The sequence below is a fragment of the Pseudophryne corroboree genome, chromosome 6 (assembly GCF_028390025.1).
Source record: "Pseudophryne corroboree isolate aPseCor3 chromosome 6, aPseCor3.hap2, whole genome shotgun sequence".
Classification (NCBI taxonomy): Eukaryota; Metazoa; Chordata; class Amphibia; order Anura; family Myobatrachidae; genus Pseudophryne; species Pseudophryne corroboree.
The window spans coordinates 173,230,467-173,238,250 of NC_086449.1; the positions used below are offsets into that span (position 1 = coordinate 173,230,467).

General features: G+C 48.0%; 1 pseudogene; it reads right to left on the bottom strand.

Moving 5' to 3' along the window:
- Positions 1-7,099: 7,099 nt before the first annotated feature.
- Positions 7,100-7,218, bottom strand: LOC134937804 (5S ribosomal RNA; annotated as a pseudogene).
- Between the last annotated feature and the right edge of the window lie 566 nt (positions 7,219-7,784).

Consider the following 7,784-nt stretch of genomic DNA (forward strand, 5'->3'; position numbering starts at 1 on the left):
TACCGAAGCCTATGTTAAACGGTGGTCCCTACCCACCGAGAGACTTCCTGCGTCCATCTCCTTAACTGCCGTGGATGGCAGCAAGATCTTTGAGGCAGTTATTTCTTTAAGGACTCTACCAGTTCGTCTGAGAGTGGGAGTTCTTCATTCCGAACTTATTTCTTTTTTAGTGATTCCAAGTGCCACACATCCTGTGGTCCTGGGCCTTCCATGGCTCCGTCTTCACAATCCTACAATTGATTGGACGACTACGCAAATCCTGGCATGGGGTTCCTCCTGTGCTGAGACATGTTTGTTCAAAGTATTGCCTGTCTGTTCTTCCTCCCCCAGGTCGTCTGATGTTCCACCTCCTCCATATCAAGATTTCACGGATGTGTTCAGTAAAGCTTCTGCTGATATCCTTCCTCCTCATAGAGAATGGGACTGCCCGATTGATCTCGTTCCAGGGAAGGTTCCACCTCGAGGCCGAACTTATCCGTTGTCTCTGCCTGAGACGCATTCTATGGAGGAATACATTAAAGAGAACCTAGCAAAGGGGTTCATTCGACCTTCTTCTCCAGCCGGCGCAGGCTTCTTTTTTGTAAAGAAGAAAGATGGTGGTCTGCGGCCGTGCATCGACTACAGAGGTTTGAACGACATTACCATCAAGAACCGTTATCCTTTACCCCTGATTACTGAGCTCTTTGACAGAGTTAGCGGAGCTACCATCTTTTCAAAGCTGGACTTGAGAGGTGCATACAATCTCATCCGGATCCGTGAGGGTGACGAGTGGAAGACCGCCTTTAACACCCGTGACGGACATTATGAGTACCTCGTCATGCCCTTCGGATTGAGCAATGCTCCAGCTGTCTTCCAGCATTTTGTCAATGAGATCTTCAGAGACATTCTATACCGTCATGTCGTGGTCTATCTAGACGATATCCTCATTTTTTCCAACGATTTAGAGGAACATCGTTTTTGGGTTAAAGAGGTTCTGTCCCGTCTCCGTGTCAATCATCTCTATTGCAAATTAGAGAAATGCGTCTTTGAAGTCAAGTCCATTCCGTTTCTAGGGTACATTGTGTCCGGTTCCGGACTAGAGATGGATCCTGAGAAACTACAAGCAATCCAAAATTGGCCGGTACCCTTAACCCTCAAAGGAGTCCAGAGGTTCTTAGGGTTCGCCAACTATTACCGAAAGTTTATACGAGACTTTTCCACCATTGTGGCGCCTATTACCGCTTTCACTAAGAAGGGTGCTAACCCGTCCAAGTGGTCTGAAGAAGCCATGCAAGCATTTCATCTTTTAAAACAAAGGTTCATCTCTGCGCCTGTTCTGAAACAGCCTGACATCGACTCTCCTTTCATCTTAGAGGTGGATGCCTCCTCCGTTGGAGTAGGAGCGGTGTTATCTCAGAGGGCTAAAGATGGCCATTTACACCCTTGCAGTTTCTTCTCCTGGAAGTTCTCCCCAGCTGAGCGCAACTATGCCATTGGCGACCAGGAGTTGCTAGCCATCAAGCTCGCTCTAGAAGAATGGAGGTATCTGTTGGAGGGAGCTTCTCATTCAATCACCGTACTTACAGACCACAAGAACCTTTTATACCTGAAGGGCGCACAATGTCTCAACCCTCGTCAGGCCAGATGGGCACTTTTCTTTTCCAGGTTCGACTTTAAACTCCAGTTCTGTCCGGGCTCTCAGAATCGCAAGGCCGATGCCCTTTCCCGCTCATGGGAGCAAGAAAATGAGTCAGAGTCTTCAGACAAGCATCCTATTATAAATCCGTTGGCATTCTCCACGGTAGGGATGGACTCTACGCCCCCATCAGGGAAAAGTTTTGTGAAGCCGATGCTAAGGAAGAAGCTCATGCATTGGGCCCATGCTTCCCGTTTTGCCGGACATACAGGTATCCAAAAAACCCTGGAGTTTATCTCTAGGTCCTATTGGTGGCCAACTCTGAAAAAGGACGTCTTGGAGTTTATTGCATCTTGCCCAAAGTGTGCCCAACATAAAGTATCCCGCCAGTCGCCTGCGGGGCAACTGGTTCCACTATCCGTTCCCCGTCGACCATGGACCCACTTGTCGATGGATTTCATTACAGACTTACCCATGTGCAACAAGTTCAATACCATCTGGGTGGTAGTTGACCGGTTCACCAAGATGGCACACTTCATTCCTCTCACCGGTCTTCCGTCAGCTTCCAAGTTGGCTCAAGTATTCATACAAGAGATCTTCCGACTCCACGGTCTTCCTGAAGAAATTATCTCAGATCGAGGAGTTCAATTCACAGCCAAATTCTGGCGAAGTTTATGTCAAGTCCTCCAAGTCAAGCTAAAGTTTTCCACGGCTTACCATCCTCAGACCAATGGTCAAACCGAGAGGGTGAATCAGGACTTGGAGGCCTTCCTCCGCATCTATGTGTCCTCCTCTCAAGATGACTGGGTTCAATTACTTCCCTGGGCCGAGTTCTGTCATAACAACCAGTATCATTCTTCATCTGCTTCAACACCATTCTTCACTAACTTTGGATTCCACCCTAAAGAGTCCCTGAGTTCCAACCGCTTCCAGCAACTTCTGTTCCCGCAGTGGATATCACCTTGCATCAGTTTGCCAATATCTGGAAGAGCGTACGATCAGCTCTGCTCAAGGCATCGTTCAGGTACAAGAAGTTTGCGGATAAGAAGCGTCGAGCAGTTCCTGCTCTCAAGGTGGGTGATCGGGTATGGTTATCCACGAAGAATTTGAGGTTAAGAGTTCCCAGTATGAAGTTTGCACCTCGCTATGTCGGTCCTTTCAAGATTGAACAAGTCATCAATCCTGTTGCTTACAGACTCCAGTTGCCTCCCTTCTTAAAAATACCCAGGACATTCCATGTTTCCCTGTTGAAACCGCTGATCTTGAATCGGTTTCATTCCTCACTTCCTCCAACTCCGAAAGTCCAAACTCAACGAGGCGTTGAGTATGAAGTGGCCAAGATCCTGGACTCACGTCACCGTTACGGTCAACTACAATATCTTATTGACTGGAAGGGTTATGGTCCTGAGGAACGTTCATGGACCAATGCTTCTGATGTCCATGCTCCTGCCTTGGTCCGGAGATTCCATTCCAAGTTTCCTCAAAAGCCAAAGAAGTGTCCTGGGGCCACTCCTAAAGGGGGGGGGTGCTGTCACGATCCGGGTATCTGGACGCCATTTCTTACCCATCAGATGCCTCCTAAGGCTGGCTCAGCGCTCCAGGACCGGATCCCATCTGTTATCCTGATGTGTACATTCCTGTATCCTCTCCTGTCACTCTGGGACGCTGTCACAGTAAACGCCATATTACACCTGGCATGGCGTCTCCCGCGGCCTCCGCCGCCGTCCCTGAACTTCTGCATGCAGAGTGTCTGAGTGGCGATTACGTCAGCCGCGGCCTCCGCTGTGTCCGCGTGGTTGGATGTGCATCTGTCAGCCTGGCGCCTCCTGTCTCCGGTGACCGGCGCCGCCATTACTGTTTTCATTACCACATGGATTACAAACCAAACTTCCCTCCAAGTGTCTGCATGGGCGCAGCCATCTTGGATTCTGTCAGCTGATCATTTCCACCAATCTGTTCTCAGTATTGATAATCTGCATAATTGCCTAGCCAATCCCTTCCTTGCTGCAGGTATAAATACACTGTGCCTGAGCAAGGAAGGCGTCAGTGCTTTGGTTGTCAAACCTAGTTCCTGTTTGTCTCTCTCCTGTGATTGTCTTCCAGGTTCCAGCTCCTGTCTCAAGACTTCCACCATAGAGACCCGCACCTGCATTCCACCTGCGGTGTAGCCTGACTCTCCAATCCATTGTGGATTCATCTGTTTCCAGCTACAACATTACCTGCTTCCAGCTCAGCTTCCAGCAGAGTACAGCTTCCCTTAAAGGGCCGGTGTCCTTTCTACACTTTACCACTCTCCACCGGTATTATTATTTCTCCGCTCTCAAGTTCTACATTTCAGTTCATATTTCATCGCTCCCAAGTTCATTTATTATTTAACTGGTTCCAGCCAGTATCCACTCCGTGCTAACAACAGTCTGGTTCCAGCCAGTATCCACAGCAGCTGTTTTATCTTCAGCAACTCAGCTTTTCCTGGAACACCAGCTGGCACAATCCTGGGTTATCTCCATTGCTACAGTCGGGCCTGGTAAGGACTTTCCATCTAGAAGATCATAAGAACTATCTCACACTACCAGTGCCCTGTGGCTCCTGCCATCCTGTAGTACCCAGGAACTGTATTTATTCTTTGCTGACTTTTACGTTTTCTTTTACTGCTGCTGTGTTGCGGAGTTGTCATAATAAACATCATTGACTTTTATTCCTGGTTGTCGTGGTCACGCCTTCGGGCAATTCTTCTACATGTCTAGGGGTCTGATACAACCTGCCAGGTTCCATTACACCTCAGCCCCTACAACTGAGGCTGCCTCCCGTCAGCTCAGGCCCTCAGTTGTGACAGTCCCTACAACTGAGGCTGCCTCCCGTCAGCTCAGGCCCTCAGTTGTGACAGTAGCAGCATCTCGCAAACGCCAACTCGTTCCTAGGCAGGCTACGCTTTGTATCACCGCTTTCCAGAATAGGCACACAGCTGAAAACCTCTTACGGCAACTGAGGAAGATCATCGCAGAATGGCTTACCCCAATTGGACTCTCCTGGGGATTTGTGACATCGGACAACGCCAGCAATATTGTGCGTGCATTACATCTGGGCAAATTCCAGCACGTCCCATGTTTTGCACATACCTTGAATTTGGTGGTGCAGAATTATTTAAAAAACGACAGGGGCGAGCAAGAGATGCTGTCGGTGGCCCGAAGAATTGCGGGCCACTTTCGGCATTCAGGCACCGCGTACATAATACTGGAGCACCACCAAACATACCTGAACCTGCCCTGCCATCATCTGAAGCAAGAGGTGGTAACGAGGTGGAATTCAACCCTCTATATGCTTCAGAGGATGGAGGAGCAGCAAAAGGCCATTCAAGCCTATACATCTGGCCACGATATAGGCAAAGGAGGTGGAATGCACCTGTCTCAAGCGCAGTGGAGAATGATTTCAACGTTGTGCAAGGTTCTGCAACCCTTTGAACTTGCCACACGTGAAGTCAGTTCAGACACTGCCAGCCTGAGTCAGGTCATTCCCCTCATCAGGCTTTTGCAGAAGAAGCTGGAGACATTGAAGGAGGAGCTAAAACAGAGCGATTCCGCTAGGCATGTTGGACTTGTGGATGGAGCCCTTAATTCGCTTAACCAGAATTCACGGGTGGTCAATCTGTTGAAATCAGAGCACTACATTTTGGCCACCGTGCTCGATCCTAGATTTAAAACCTACGTTGTATCTCTCTTTCCGGCAGACACAAGTCTGCAGAGGTTCAAAGACCTGCTGGTGAGAAAATTGTCAAGTCAAGCGGAACGTGACCCGTCAACATCTCCTCCTTCACATTCTCCCGCAACTGGGGGTGCGAGGGAAAGGCTAAGAATTCCGAGCCTACCCGCTGGCGGTGATGCAGGGCAGTCTGGAGCGAGTGCTGACATCTGGTCCGGACTGAAGGACCTGCCAACGATTACGGACATGTCGTCTACTGTCACTGCATATGATTCTCTCACCATTGAAAGAATGGTGGAGGATTATATGAGTGACCGCATCCAAGTAGGCACGTCAGACAGTCCGTACGTATACTGGCAGGAAAAAGAGGCAATTTGGAGGCCCTTGCACAAACTGGCTTTATTCTACCTAAGTTGCCCTCCCTCCAGTGTGTACTCCTAAAGAGTGTTTAGTGCAGCCGCTCACCTTGTCAGCAATCGGCGTACGAGGTTACTTCCAGAAAATGTGGAGAAGATGATGTTCATTAAAATGAATTATAATCAATTCCTCCGTGGAGATATTCACCAGCAGCAATTGCCTCCAGAAAGTACACGGGGACCTGAGATGGTGGATTCCAGTGGGGACGAATTAATAATCTGTGAGGAGGGGGATGTACACAGTGAAAGGGGTGAGGAATCGGAGGATGATGATGAGGTGGACATCTTGCCTCTGTAGAGCCAGTTTGTGCAAGGAGAGATTGATTGCTTCTTTTTTGGTGGGGGCCCAAACCAACCAGTCATTTCAGTCACAGTCGTGTGGCAGACCCTGTCACTGAAATGATGGGTTCGTTAAAGTGTGCATGTCCTGTTTATACAACATAAGGGTGGGTGGGAGGGCCCAAGGACAATTCCATCTTGCACCTCTTTTTTCTTTCATTTTTCTTTGCATCATGTGCTGTTGGGGAGTATTTTTTTGAAGGGCCATCCTGTCTGACACTGCAGTGCCACTCCTAGATGGGCCAGGTGTTTGTGTCGGCCACTTGTGTCGCTTAGCTTAGCCATCCAGCGACCTCGGTGCAAATTTTAGGACTAAAAATAATATTGTGAGGTGTGAGGTGTGAGGTGTTCAGAATAGACTGAAAATGAGTGGAAATTATGGTTATTGAGGTTAATAATACTATGGGATCAAAATGACCCCCAAATTCTATGATTTAAGCTGTTTTTTAGGGGTTTTTTTTGAAAAAAACACCAGAATCCAAAACACACCCGAATCCGGCAAAAATTTTTCGGTGAGGTTTTGCCAAAACGCATCCGAATCCAAAACACGGCCGCGGAACCGAACCCAAAACCCGAAAAATTTCCGGTGCACATCACTACCCAGAAGAAGGCCCGCACAATCATGCTGATGGCTTATCCTCTGGTTTGGAAGCTGGCCCTCTGTTTGCCTTTGCTTCTTTGCCTTCCAAACTTACTGTATTGGGGCTGTTACGTTCCTTTAAGACTGATAAGGCCTAAAACCGGACCCCTATGTTGGGGTTATATGTGGAAGGAAACGTGACCTTCTCGGAGTCTGATTTTGACTCCAGAATATCTGTTGTTAACTCTTTAGCAAACAGAAACTTCCAGCCAAAGGCCAAGTTTCCAGAACCTTCTTTGATTCTGAATCAGCTTTTCATGTATGCAAGCAAAACTGCTCTGCGAGCAACTATTGTTGCTGATGCCCTAGAACATTAGTGTCCATATGAGCTATATGGGAATCTTGCTCCCTTGCAGGCGCAGAAAATCTGTCTTCCAGTACCTCAGCCCAGTGTACCTACAGCACCTGGTATTCCAAGGTGGTCTCCCATCCAAGAACTAACCAGGCCCAACACTGCTTAGCTTCCAAGATCTAGTGAGATTGGGCCTATCCAGTGTGGTGTGGCTATAGATTGCAAGGTGAAGTCATGGCTGGCCTTATGATTGCCCCAGACAGAGACAATATGGTGTTCGGAAAACCATCCCTCTTTTGACGTTGATGGCAAAGGCCATATATATTTTCGCACTATCAAACGATATGTGTATCTCTTTAGGAGGCAATTCCCATTTTTAAACAGTCCCCAGCTGGAAAAGGATATTTGGAATCCCATTTACTGGGAACCTATATTCTTTATTGGGTATAGCCCAAACCTTTTCCATGATTTTCATCAACTGCTGGGGTCCCCCATAAGGAGGCCCTATTTTTTTGGGACGTTTAAACATAGGTACCTTATTTTTAACACAGGCTCTGCTGAATCCTCTAAGGACAGAAAGGCCTTTACTGCTCTCATTAACTCAGCTATATTCACTGAGCTGATACCTTTTACCTGTACTTTGTATGCCGAAGAAGAGTATATAGAGCTTTCATTGTCTGATGAATCATCCTGTGTAGCCTGTGCAGTTGAGGATTTATTTACGCTCGGTTTCTCAGCTTGTTTATAAGAGAAGCTGTTGGGGATACCGTAGGTAGAGAGCTGCCT